The following is a 13,367-nucleotide window of genomic DNA, read 5'->3' as shown; positions in this document are numbered from 1 at the left end:
CCCAGCCTCCTTTACAAACCCTTTCTTTCCCACTACCTCTGAGATGGGGAATGGGCTAAAAGGAAGGTTAAAGCTTTTAAGAACCACCATTAAAAATAAGGATTGAAAAAATTAAAATTACATTAGGGTGATTAAAATAGTGATATAATTTTGAATTATCACTGTGATTCCAATAGAATTATTGTCAAAACATGGATAGTTGCATAAGTAATCACAGTAAAATTATGGAATATAAGGGAGAATCTTGCCTGATCTTTTGGATTACTTTTGTAAATTTTTGCACACCAACATATATTTTTTTTAGTTATATGTACATGGTTATTATTTTTTACTTATCACTACTGTTTTGGGTATTAAATATTAAATGAGACAATTTAAATATGTAGGATTGAATTTCTAAGGCATTAGATTCAGGTGCATCAAGCAAAGTTTCTATTATATATGGATGTGACTGTAAAGGCATTTATTATCTATAATATTTTATATAGAGGAGACACATGGACGTTATATAGACACGTAGGCTATGATGTACAGTCTGGAGCAGGAGAATTTGAAGAGACAGATTAATCAAGAATTACTAAAGAATAAAAATGGTGATATAGAAACACCATTCAACGAATCACGAGTTTTATGTATACACTGTTTTTATTCAAATATATGAAATCCACTTCTACAGTGCTCTTAAGATGAATATATGGTCCATTATGCCCTCATTAAAGAATATCCTTTATTTCCAAACTGGACTTGGAGTCCTAGCCAATATGTTTCTTCATCATTTGTATATTATCATAATCCTAGTTCACAGACCTAAACCCATGGACATGATCTCCTGTCAACTTTCCTTCATACACATAATGATGACTCTTACTGGAGAGAATATTTGGCTTGCAGATATATTTGAGTCACTAATCATTAAGAATGACATCAAATGTAAGGCAACTTTTTGCACAAGTAGGGTGATGAGAGGCCTCTCTATCTGTATCACTTGCCTCCTGAGTGTGTTCCAGGCTGTCACAATCAGTCACAGTACCTCTTTGCTGGCAAAAGTTAAACATAAACTAGGAAAATACATGCTCAATGCGTTATTTTATATTTGGTTTTTCAATTTACCTCTCAGTAGTGACATGATATTCTGTTGGTAATTTTATCAATGATAATGAGACTAAGCAGAAGAAAGTCAGTCACTAAACCCTACTCACTCTTCCCTGTGAAGTATATCATCAGGGAATTACTTTTTACACTCTCGTGCTCCAGAGATGTGTTCCTTGTAGTAGTCATACTGACCATGAGGGCATACATGGTGATTATCTTGCACAGACATCAGAGGCAATACGAGCATTTTCATAGCATCACTCACCTAAGAGCATGCCCTGAGAAAAAGGCCATCCAGACCATCTTGCTGTGGTAGTTTACTGGTGGTTATATACTGGGTGGACTTCATTATCTTATCCACCTCAGTTCTGTTATCAGTGTATGCCCCAGTCTTTCTTACTGTTCAAAGTTTGTGATGTGTGCCTATCCCACAATTATTCCTTTGTTACAAATCAGTTTTTATAAGAGAATAATGAGTGTACTGAAAAACTTTCAAAGTGCCACTAGATTTTATAAAAATGATCTTTTCTTTTAAATACAATTTACTGATTTTTATTTATATGTATAAATATTATACCATATGCATGTGTACATTCCTCATGCTCACAAATGTCAGAAGAGGTTATGGGTTTCCTGAAAATGCAGTTTCAGAGTGTTGGCACCATAATGTTATAATCCCAGTAACTGTATTTTTTTCTAAGTTACAGATTTCTCTTAAACTTCAATTGTTTAAGTAGCAAAAGGACTATCTTTATGATTCAAATAAAGTTTGTGGCATTACATACAAGCTTTTTAAAATATTATTTTTAAGTTTTTACAGTCCAGTCATTGGTCCCCTCCTTGTCCTCCCTCCCACAATTCCTCATCCACTTCCTCTTCACTTTTGTCTCTATGAGTATGTCTGCACCCCCATCCCCCAACAACCCTTCCCACTACCATCAGTCCTTACAATAATTGGAAAGACACAGACCTTTTGAGGTCTCTTATAATCTGTGAAATCTGAAACAGTGTCCACTATGTCTGAACAATCTGAGCATTCCTACTTCCAAGCATATAATTCACAACTAAAAAATTAGAGGTTCTTCTTAAGAATAATCAGAAATGGTATATCAGAAAAAAACCTTCTTCAAGCTGCCCAAATGTGTGCTAGGAACTGAACTTGTGTCCTATGTACAAGAGAACAAGGGCTCTTAACAAATGAAACATTTCTTTCAAACCAGGAAAATTAGGATTTTTAATTAATCATTTTATTTATTTACATTACAGATGTTGTATACTCCTGGTACCTCCCCACCCCCTACAGTTCCTTATTTCATTCGCCTTTGCCTCTGAGAAGGTGCTCCTCCTGCCCCTTCACTCCCTGGGCTTCTACCTATCCTAAGGCTTCAAATCTCTACAGGATTAGGTGTGTCTTCTCCCACTGACACCAGAAAAGACAGTCCTCTGCTACATATGTGCCAGGGGACTTGGACCATCCATAAGTGCTCCCTGGTTGGTGGCTTAATCTCTTGGAGCACAGGGTCAAAATGAGTTGAGGCTGCTGGTCTTCCTATCAGGTCTCCCTTCTCAGCTTATTTCAGCTTTGCCCTAAGTCAATCACAGAGGTCCCTGACTTCAGTGCATTGGAGGACTCTGTTTTTGTCCTATGTGACCATAGGATATATTTCTTTTATACAAGGATACTGGCACATGTTCCAAGCCAGAAATATGGCAGGGAGTGGGGAGTTGCCTGTCTCAGTTGTGTGAACACCAAGTCTCTGTGCCTCAACCTGCTCTGCCTTACCAAACATCCTGGCATGGTTTTACATGCTACACACCCCCATACCTGATCTTGTTCCCTTTTTCCACCTTCTCTTCTACTCTCTCACTTAGATCCTTCACTCCCTCTGCCTCTCATGATTGTTTTTTTTTCTTCCCAAGTGGAATTGAAGCAACCTCACTTGGACCCTTCTTCTTGATAATGGTCTTATGTTCTCTTTGGATTATACCCTAGATATTCTGTACTTTTTTTTTTGGCTAATATCCACTTATTCTGGAATATATCCCATGCATGTCCTTTTGCATCTGAGTTAACTAACTCAGGATGATTTTATCTATTTTCATCCGTTTGCCTACAAAACTCATGATGTCCTAGTTTTTAGTAGTTTAATAGTATTTCATTGTGTAAATAATACCTGAATAGTATTTTATTGTATAAATGGATCACAATATTTGTATCTATCCTTCCATTGTGGGACATCTGAGTTGTTTCCAGCTTCTGTCTATCATAGTTAAGGCCACTATGAACATGTGCCCCTATGATGGAGCATCTTTTGGGTATATGTCCAATAGTGGTATAGCTGGATTTTCTCGTAGATCTATTTTCATTTTTTTGAGGAAACTCCATATTGATTTCCAGAATGGTTGTACCAGTTTGCAATCCTACCATCAATAGTGGAGTGTACTTTTTTTCTCCACATTCTCAACAACATGAGCAGTGACTTCAAATTTTAGTCTTAGCCACTCTGATTGGTGTAAGGTAGAATCTCTGGATCATTTTGATTTGCAATTTCCTGTAACGATGGACATTAACATTTCTTTAAGTGCTTCTTCAACATTTGAGATTCCTCTATTGTGAGTTCTCTGTTTAGTTTTATATCCCATTTTGAGGTTGGGTTCTTTGGGTTTTGGGAGTTTAGCTTCTTGAGTTCTTTATATACTTTGGACACTAGCCCTCTATCAGATGTGAGGTTAATGAAGATTTTATTTCCCAGTCTGTAGGTTGCTGATTTCTCCCATTGATGATGTTCCTTGCCTTACAAAAGAGTTTCAGTTTTTTTGAAATCCCATTTATAAATTTTTGATCTTATAGCCTGAGCCATTGGAGTTCTGTTTAGGAAATTTTTCCACATGTCACTGAGTTCAAGGCTCCTTCCCTCTCTCTCTTCTATTAGATTGAGAATATCTGGTTTTATTTGAGGTCCTTGATCCCCTTGGACTTGAGCTTTGTACAAGGTGGATCTATTTTCATTTCTCTACATGCCAACTGCCAGTTAGACCAGCACTATTCATGAAAGATGCTTTCTTTTTTTTCTATTACGTATTTTTGGCTTCCTTATCAAAGATCAAGTGTTCATAAGTACGTGGGTTTTTTTTCTGTGTCTTCAATTCTATTTTATTTATCAACATCCCTGTCTCTACCAATGCCATGCAGTTTTTATCACTACTGATCTGCACTATAGCTTGAAGTCAGGGATTGTTATTTCCCTCGAAGTAATTTTATTGTTAAGAATTGTTTTGTTTCACTGAATTTTTTTTGTTTTTCCCTATGAAACTGAGAATTGCCCTTTCTATGTATTTGAAGAATTGTGTTGGAATTTTGATGGGGATTGCATTGGATCTGTACATTGATTTTGAAAGGATGGCTAATTTTACTATGTTACTCCTACCACTCCATGAGCATGGGAGATCTTTCCATTTTCTGATGCCTTCTTTGATTTCTTTCTTCAGAGACTTGAAGTTTTAGTCATACCAATTTTTCATTTGTTTGGCTAGAGTTTCCACAAGATATTTTATATTATTTGTGACTATTGTGCAGGTTGTTGTTTCCCTATTCTCAGCCCTTTTATCATTTGTAATATGAAATGCTACTAATTTGTTGGTGTTAATTTTGTATCCATCTATTTGGCTGAAATTGTTTATCAGGTGTAGAAGTTCTCTGGTAGGTTTTTAGAGGTTACTTATGTATACTCTCACATTATCTGCAAATAATAATACTTTGACTTCTTCTTTGCCAATTTGTATGCCCTTTACTTCGTTTTTGTTCCTATTGCTCTAGCTAGAACTGTGTGTGTGTACTATATTGAATAGATATGGGGAGGGTGGTCATCCTTGTCTTCTTCCTGATTTCAGTGGAATTGCTTCAAGTATCCCTCCATTATTTTGATATGTGCTGTTGTTTTGTTTTATATTGCTTTTATCTTGTTTAGATGTAGGCTTTGAATTCATCATCTTTCCAAAAATTTTAATATGAAGGGCCGTTGTATTTTGTCAAATGCTTTTTCAGCATCTTCTGAAATAAAATCATGATTCTTTTTTTTTTGAGTTTGTTTATATAGTGGATTACGTTTATGGATTTTCCTGTGTTGTACCAACCTTGCATCCCTGGAATGAAGCTTACTTGATCATAGTGAATGATCGTTTTGATGTGCTCTCAGATTTGGTTTGCAAGAATTTCATTGAGCATTTTTGCATAAATATTCATAAGCAAAATTAATATGTAGTTTTCTTTCTTTGTTGGGTCTCTGTGGGGTTTAGGTATTAAAGTAATTGAGGCTTTACAGATGAATTAGGTAGTTCCTTCAGTTTCTATTTTACAGAACAGTTTGAGGAGTTTTGTTATTAGACTTTTTTGAAGGTCTGGTAGAATTTTGCACTAAAGCTAACTGGCCATGGGCTTATTTATTTTATGTTATTTATTTATTTATTTATTTATTTATTGGTTATGAGGTTTTTAATGACTTGTATTTTCTTAAGGTATATGGGACTCTTTAGCTAGTTTACCTGGTCTTAATTTAACTTTGGTACCTAGTATCTGTCTAGTAAACCATCCATTTCATCTAAATTCTAGTATTTTGAGTATAGGCTTTTGTAGTAGAATTTGACGATTTTTTTAAATTTACTCAGTTTCTGTTGTTATATCTCTGTGGTTGCTATTCCTGATTGTCAGCTTGACTATATCTGGAATGAACTACAATCCAGAATTGGAAGGCTCACCTCTGACCCTGATCTTGAGGCATAGTGACGATGAAACGCTAAGGCCCAGACAAGGTAGTACACACCTTTAATCCAGATCCAGGCATGTTTGTACACACCTTTAATCTGAGCCACATCCTCTGCTGGAGACCTATATAAGGATGTTGGAAGAAGGAAGACTTGCTCTTCTTTACCAGCTTGCCATATGGGACCAAGTAAATGCTAGATCCTTGGACTTCCATTCACAGCTGCTGCCGACCGTAGTTGGGGAGTTAGACTACAGACTGTAAGTTGTCAACAAATTCCCTTACTATATAATAGAGACTACCCATAAGTTATGTGACTCTAGAGAACCCTGGCTAACACAGCTCCTTTCTGCAAGCATAGCAGAATATCATTAAGAGTGTCAGGGGTCATATCTCTCCCAGGGGATGAGTCCATGTCCCCATTTAGGTAACCAGATTGTCACAGACATGCCCTACTTCATTATTTTCTGTTCACTTCTCCTAGCTCTTTTCTGCTCCCCCTTGCCACATTAGATCCCTACTCCCCTCCTCACTCTCTCTCCCACCTAGTTCCCTCCCACACCCACCTCCAATATCTGTTTTATTTCTCGTTCTGATTGATATTCAAGCATACTAGCATGGACCGCCTTTTTTAGTTTTTTGAGTGGGAGGAGTTCTGGGGGGGTCTGTGGAATGGTTATCCTGTACTCTTTGGCTAATATCCACCTAAAATTGAGTACTATCCATGTATTTCTTTCTGGTTCTGGGTCAACTCCCTCAGGGTTTTGATACTCTCATGGGTACCTTATATAATCTTAGAGTCATTTTGACTTGTATTTCCCTAGTGAATATGGACGTTGAACATTTAAGTTCTTCTTGTGATTAGAGATTTATCTGCTATGTATTCTCTGCTTAGCTGTGTAGGGGTCCAACCTTGACACAGGATCAGAGTTCACAACTGGAAGCAGGGTATCTGGAAGGCACATAATAAATATACACAGACTAATTTTTTTAGGTACAAGCTGACAGACAATACTCTTTCAAGGCTTAAAGTGTCTCTAAGTTCTCTTTCACTCTCTGCTTTTTCTCTCGTTCACACACAACTTGAGGCTGCACAAACTCGGCATTCTCCTGCGCACTCTGCTTTTCTCCTGTGTATGTTTCTTTTCTTGAACTCTCACACACGTACTACCTCTGTACATTCCCTTTTCACTCACACTGGCACACACTTCACGCCCACCTCACATATAGCACATGGACTCTCCTTTCACTCACACATACATTCTCCATACAACCCTCACATTCTCTCTTCAGTCACTCTTCACATTCTCTCTCCACACACTCTTTACATGCTCTCCTCAAGCTCTCTCACTTACTTGCTCCCTTGCTGGCTGATTCACTCACTCACTTGCTCTCTCGCCTTTCTATTGCCGCAGTCTTTTATTGCTACTCCAAAAGCAGGTAGAAAAAGATATTGTATAATCATTGCCAAATCAAATTCAAAAGAATAACAATATTCCACAAAGAATCAAGAATTACAACTGTTCCCCAAAGTTTCAAAATTTATATTCCCTGGCCTGTAACCAAAATAATAATAATTGTAAACTTATCATTATTTAACTTTAACTTTTAACTTATACTTCAGAGTTCAGAGCTCCGAGGTCAGTACTTGCATTTTCCTGTGAAGCTCTAATGATAATTGACATGAGAAAGTTGCCATGCAGTGGTCAGAGAGAATTAAGTTAACCATTAATTCAGTAATTCTGCTAACTTTCTGCTTCTATACATTTCTTACAATGACTGTCATAAGAATCCCAGTGTTTTGACTTACATTTACTAATATAAAATTATATGCATTCTATACTTGCTTATTCAGGAACCACTCATAAAGGTATGTAAAACTTATTTCATAACTTCAATACTTTTTTCCTTTCTCAGGATCCCAGGCTCTATTTCATTTTCTAATAATTTCTTCACACTTTGTTTGCAAGTCAAGCATTATTCTGGAACTACCATTGTGCAGTGATCACATTGTTCCAAGATGAGAACACACAAAATTGACCTGGGCCTTTAGGACTGTGCTGTGCTGTGCCCCATGCTTCTATTTTTAATTGTATAAGAATCATTACAACAAGGAACATCTAGTTGCACAGATGTCACCAGAGTAGTAGAAGAAAGAAGTAAGAAAGTCATATATAATAGAACTATGCACACCAAAGCCAACTGAAAAACAGTCATGCACAAATGAAATCTATACAGCATTGTTTAGGGCTAAAATTAGGAGGAATGGAAACAACAGTTTTCACAAAGAGCTACTGTGGGCTACTGAGATGTATCCATCCTGCCCTATTGCAGGGTGTCTCTTATTTCAAATGGTGGGTCCCCTGGATTGATGTGTCTCCTACTTCTCAGGGGCCCAGATTCCATCTTCTTTTACCAGGAGCTACTGCGGGATTCTAAAATGTCTCCATCTCGGCCTACTACAGGCAGTCCCTGCCATTGTATGCTGTCTTCAACATATCTATGTACCCCATTTTTAGTTAGGTTATTTGGTTTGATTATATCTAATTTATTGAATTCTATATATATTTTGAATATTAGTCTTCTCTGGGGTATGGGGTTGGTGAAGACATTTTCACATTCTGTAGGCTACCATTTTGTCCTGTTGATGTTGTTTTTTTGCCTTTGAGAAGTTATTAATCATTGATATCACTGCCTGAAATATTCTGCTGAGGAACTTGTCTCCTGTTCCAATGTGTTCAGGCAGTTCCTCCATCTTCTGTTCTATTAGATTTAATGTGTCCAGTTTTATATTGAGGTCATTGATCTACTTGGACTTCAGTTTTGTGGGTTATGATAAATCTGTATCTATTTGCATGATTCTACATGCAGAAATTCCCTTAGAGCAGCACAATTTTCAGATGATGTCTTCTGTTTTCCAGTGTATGATTTTGGCTACTTTGTCAAAATATAAGTGTTGATAGGTTTGTAGGTTTATTTATGGGTCTTGAATGAAGATGGTCAGTATTTTGTTGATTGATTTTTGTGTGTGTGTATATATATATATATACATGGAAAATTGGAGTGTAATTCAAATTCTTTGTTGAATCTTTACGTGTTTTGAGTACCCATGTGGCTGTTGCACAATAAAATGAATTTGGCAATTTTCCTTCTGTTTCTATTGGTGGAATAATTTGAGGAGTATTGGTGTTAACTCTTCTTTGAAAGTTGTTGTGGTAATTATTTAAAACTGGCCTCTGTTTCATCCGACTATATAAGTTGCAGTGGCTCTGCCTAGCCCAGCCACCATGTTTCTCTGCCTGAGGCCACGTGAGCACTGCAGCTAGAACTGGCCCTCCAGAAACACCTGCTCTGCCACCCACTAGATGCCAGCATGTGAGATGGCTCTGCCAATCTTCCACGCTGTCTCCTAAGGCAGGACATTGCCCAGACCATTTTGCCATCCATGCAGGCCCAGTAAGAGAATGAGACTCTAATTCTTATAGATTAATCAAAGGCTTTATATGTTTGGTAAAGCTTAATAGCCATATGCCCATACAGAGAGTTGTTTTCCAATTAGCTAACCTAAATAAAAGTAGTTATCTGCTCCTCTCTCCATACTTGTGTGGCTTTCCATCCTTATACATCTCTGCGCTCTCTCTCTCTCTCTCTCTCTCTCTCTCTCTCTCTCTCTCCCTCTCGTTCTCCTCTCCTGTCTCCTAGCTCCTCCTCTTCCTTTTCCTCCTCTCCTCCTTACTCCTCCTTTTCCTCTCCTAACTCCTCCCACCTTAGCTCCTCCTACAGAAAATATGATAGAATTCTGTATCAAATCCATATGATCACGAACAGTTTTGAGTTTGGAGACATTCAGTAGCTGCTTCTATTTCTTTAGGGTTTATATGTCTATTTAAATTGCTCATCTCATATTGATTCAACTTTAGTAAATACCATCTATTGATAAAATCGTTTAAGATTTATTTATTTATTTATATATTTATTTATTTATTCCAATTTTGTGGAACAAAGTATTTTAAAGTATGACCTGACAGCTCTTTGGATTTCCTCAGTATCTGTTGATATGTCCTCCTTTTTATTTCTGATTTTGTTAACTTGGATAATTTCTGTGGTTTTTCTTATTTCTTTTTTTTTTTTGATTAGTTTCAATAAGGGTTTAATCTACCTCGTTGATTTTCACAAAGGACTAACCCTGTGTCTTATTGATTCTTTGTATTGCTCTCTTTTTTATTTTACTGATTTCAGACTTTAGTTTGATTATTTCTTACTGTCTACTCCTTTTTGTTGTGCTGTTTTCTGTTTTAATGTTTTCAAATGTTCAGTTAAGGTGGCTAGAAAGCCCCATTTTTAAAATATACATATTTTTAAATATATATTTTTAAATATCTGAAATGTAAATAACAATTTTTTTTTTTTTTGGTTTTTCGAGACAGGGTTTCCCTTTATATCCCGGGGCTGTCCTGGAACTCACTCTGTAGACGAGGCTGCCTCAGCCTCCCAAGTGCTGGGATTAAAGGCATGTGCCACCACTGCCTGATGCTGAAATGTAAATAAAATATCCAAAAAAAAGAAAAATGAAGTAAGAATAAGGATATATAAAAATCCATAGCATTAGAAATATCGACAAAATAAACATTTTACTTCATTAATCATAGCATAAAATAAACTCAAAATATTGTACATTATAGGAATATAAAAGGTAATATGTAATAATTTAGGGATCAATTGATTAGGATAACAATAACTAAATTAATTACTATGACAAAAAGTTTACAATGTCTCTCATTTCACTGTAATGCTTCAAATTTTTAATATATATTTTTCAACATAAAAGGAATTAACTATATAATAGTAAATGATTTAATGCAAAATAATTACTTAAAATATGGTAAAAATATTTATTTTTATATTAAGAAATATATAAAAATATGCTATCTCAAGTGTACTGACAGTCACAGCTCAAAGAAAAACCATTACAAAGTTTATAACAGTTCCCAAACTAGCATTAAGAACATGAAAGAATGAGCAGGAACACCATTTTTTTTTAAATATAAGCACACAGTCCTGTGAATTTCCTCTTAGTACTTCATAATTGTGTCTCATAGATTTGGTATGATGTACATTTCCATTGGACTCTTTCTAGAAAGCATTTGTGTGTGTGGCCCCAGTAGTCATTCAGGATAGAGTTATTCAGTCTCCAGGAGTCATTAGAATTTCTGGTGTTTTACTTGTTGTTGAGATCCAGCTTAATCCATGGTGGTCTGGTAGGATGTCAGGGGTTATTTCAGTTTTCTAGTATTTGTGGAAATATGCTTTGAAACCACATATATGTTCAATTTTGGAGAAAGTGCCCTAAGGTGCTGAGAAGAAGTTATATTCTTTTGTGTTTGGGTGAAATGTTCAGTAAATACCTCTTATGCTCACTGTTTATGTGTTTAACTGATTTCTGGATACCCTGTCTATTTGTAAGACTTGATTATTGAAGTCTGCCAGTATCCATATGTGACGTTCTGCAGGAAGAATGAGTCAGCACATCCTGACTGGCAGCCCACAATGGCCCACATATGCCCAACAGCTACATATGCATTTTACAACCTTAAGATCTGTCTGGCACATGGAGACAAATCAGGTCAGCAAGAAGAGGCAAGATACCATGGGTTACTTTTGGGTCGATTGTATAAAGACACTCATCAATTCTGCAATAAATTTGTCTGTTTTCCTTTCTCACTTAACTCCCAGAGTCTGTGTCATTGACTTCATGTCTTCTTCTTACCTGCTACCCCCAAGGAATACCCCAAAGGGCTAAAACAACAAGGGTCAATGTGTAACTTACACTTCCATAGTGTTTCCAATACAAATGTAGATGCCCTTGCATTTGGTATAGATGTTTGTACTTGAAGATCATCTTTGTAGATTTTCTTTCTTCGATGAGTGTGCAGTGTTCTTCCCCATCACTATTGTTTCAGTTTGCTTTCAAGTCTATTTAAATAGATGCTAGAATTGCTATTCCAGCTTCTTTCTTAGGTCCATTTGCTTGAAAAACCATTTTTAACCCCTTATTTTGTGGCAATAACTATCCTTGATATTGACCTGTGGTTTCTTTTATTCATCAAAAGAATAGATTCTATTTTAGCAACCATTGTGTTACTCTGTGTGGGTACATTACTTTAGATTGGCTGTCATTTAACACTTGGGATGTATTGCTGCAAGCTCTTCTGGCTTTGAAAGTTTACCTTGACAAAACAGTAGTTCCCACATCAACATTTTACTGTAATTACCAAAGATTACTTTTCCATTTGATGGGTTATGTTTATCTGTAACTGGCAGTTTTTCTCTTATGTTTTCAATCCACTTTTCTTGTTTTGAATACTTAGTGCCTTAACAATAAGATTCATGGAAATTTTTGCTTCTGCTCTTGTCTTTTCTGTGTTTTTTCTCTGCTTCTTGTGGGATATGGGTGTATTTTTGGCTGGCTCCTTTAATGATTTTATTCGATCTCTGTGTTTGCCATTGACTTGGATTCATTTTCCCTCACCTCTGACTATAACTTGAAAGTTGTACTTATATCATGGAATCCCAAATACACAATAGTTTCTAGGCTTGGACTCTGTCATTGACCACATCCCAGCCACGTGTTACAGCTTCTTATGATAAGACAATGACAGTAAATCACTTCGTTATGCTCTGTAAAAAAGATTACTTTTCCTAACTGTGTTTGGAGGAGGTGACATTTTCCTAATTTTATAATTAGGTGAGACACTGAAGCCACTGTCAAGTAACTATGGATGGGACCATGAATATTTTGGAAACAGGAAGGATAACTTGGGGAATCTAAAATGTTTTCTACTTCTAAGTGAGATATTTTTATTGTTACTTTTGTTTTGTTCCCAAGGACTGGGATCAGTTAATCCACACAGACTGATGTGGCCTAGAGAGAATAGCTCACACATGGAAATCTTAGAGCCCTGCTCTTCCTACTCTACTGTTTACTTGGAATTAGGAAAGTTCACTTTTTCTATTTGATGGTATCATGTTGTAACAACCTCAAAGTCAGAGCTGCCTTCTCCAGATGACATGATAATTATGGGACTAGAGGGAGATGAGCTGATGACATATCTACCTTATAACTATATCTTAGGGCCTCATTCTACAAGGATGTGTCAACAGAAAAGTCTGGTGAGTGTTTTCTTTTCTCTACATTAAAATGAGATCTGTAAGTAAGTGGTAGAAGGAAGCAGGGTATTCTGTATTAAATTATTAGAGAAGTCTGTACTTAGATTGTTGCTTTTGAGACATACTGCATAATAAGCATTCAACAGATTCTTACAGACATGAAGGTATCCGTTGTAACCATTTATAAAGGAACATAGATTTCACTTAATGTAATCTGTCATTATAAATGTAACATTAGAAGGAGGCTATTGATCAGAGGACAGGAGCCTAGCATAAGAATGGATAGAGAGACACAAAAAGCTAAAGGTAAAATTTTATCAATGGGTATTGTATTGTGAATGAACATAT

General features: G+C 36.3%; 1 pseudogene; it reads left to right on the top strand.

Annotated features, from left to right (window-relative positions):
* The first annotated feature begins 704 nt into the window (after positions 1 to 704).
* On the top strand, positions 705 to 7,577 carry LOC114627005 (annotated as a pseudogene).
* Positions 7,578 to 13,367: the final 5,790 nt, after the last annotated feature.

The sequence above is a fragment of the Grammomys surdaster genome, unplaced genomic scaffold (assembly GCF_004785775.1).
Source record: "Grammomys surdaster isolate TR1022 unplaced genomic scaffold, NIH_TR_1.0 242, whole genome shotgun sequence".
NCBI classification, from domain to species: Eukaryota; Metazoa; Chordata; class Mammalia; order Rodentia; family Muridae; genus Grammomys; species Grammomys surdaster.
The sequence above is the reverse complement of the archived record's forward strand: the minus strand, read 5'-3'. Positions and strand labels throughout refer to the sequence as shown.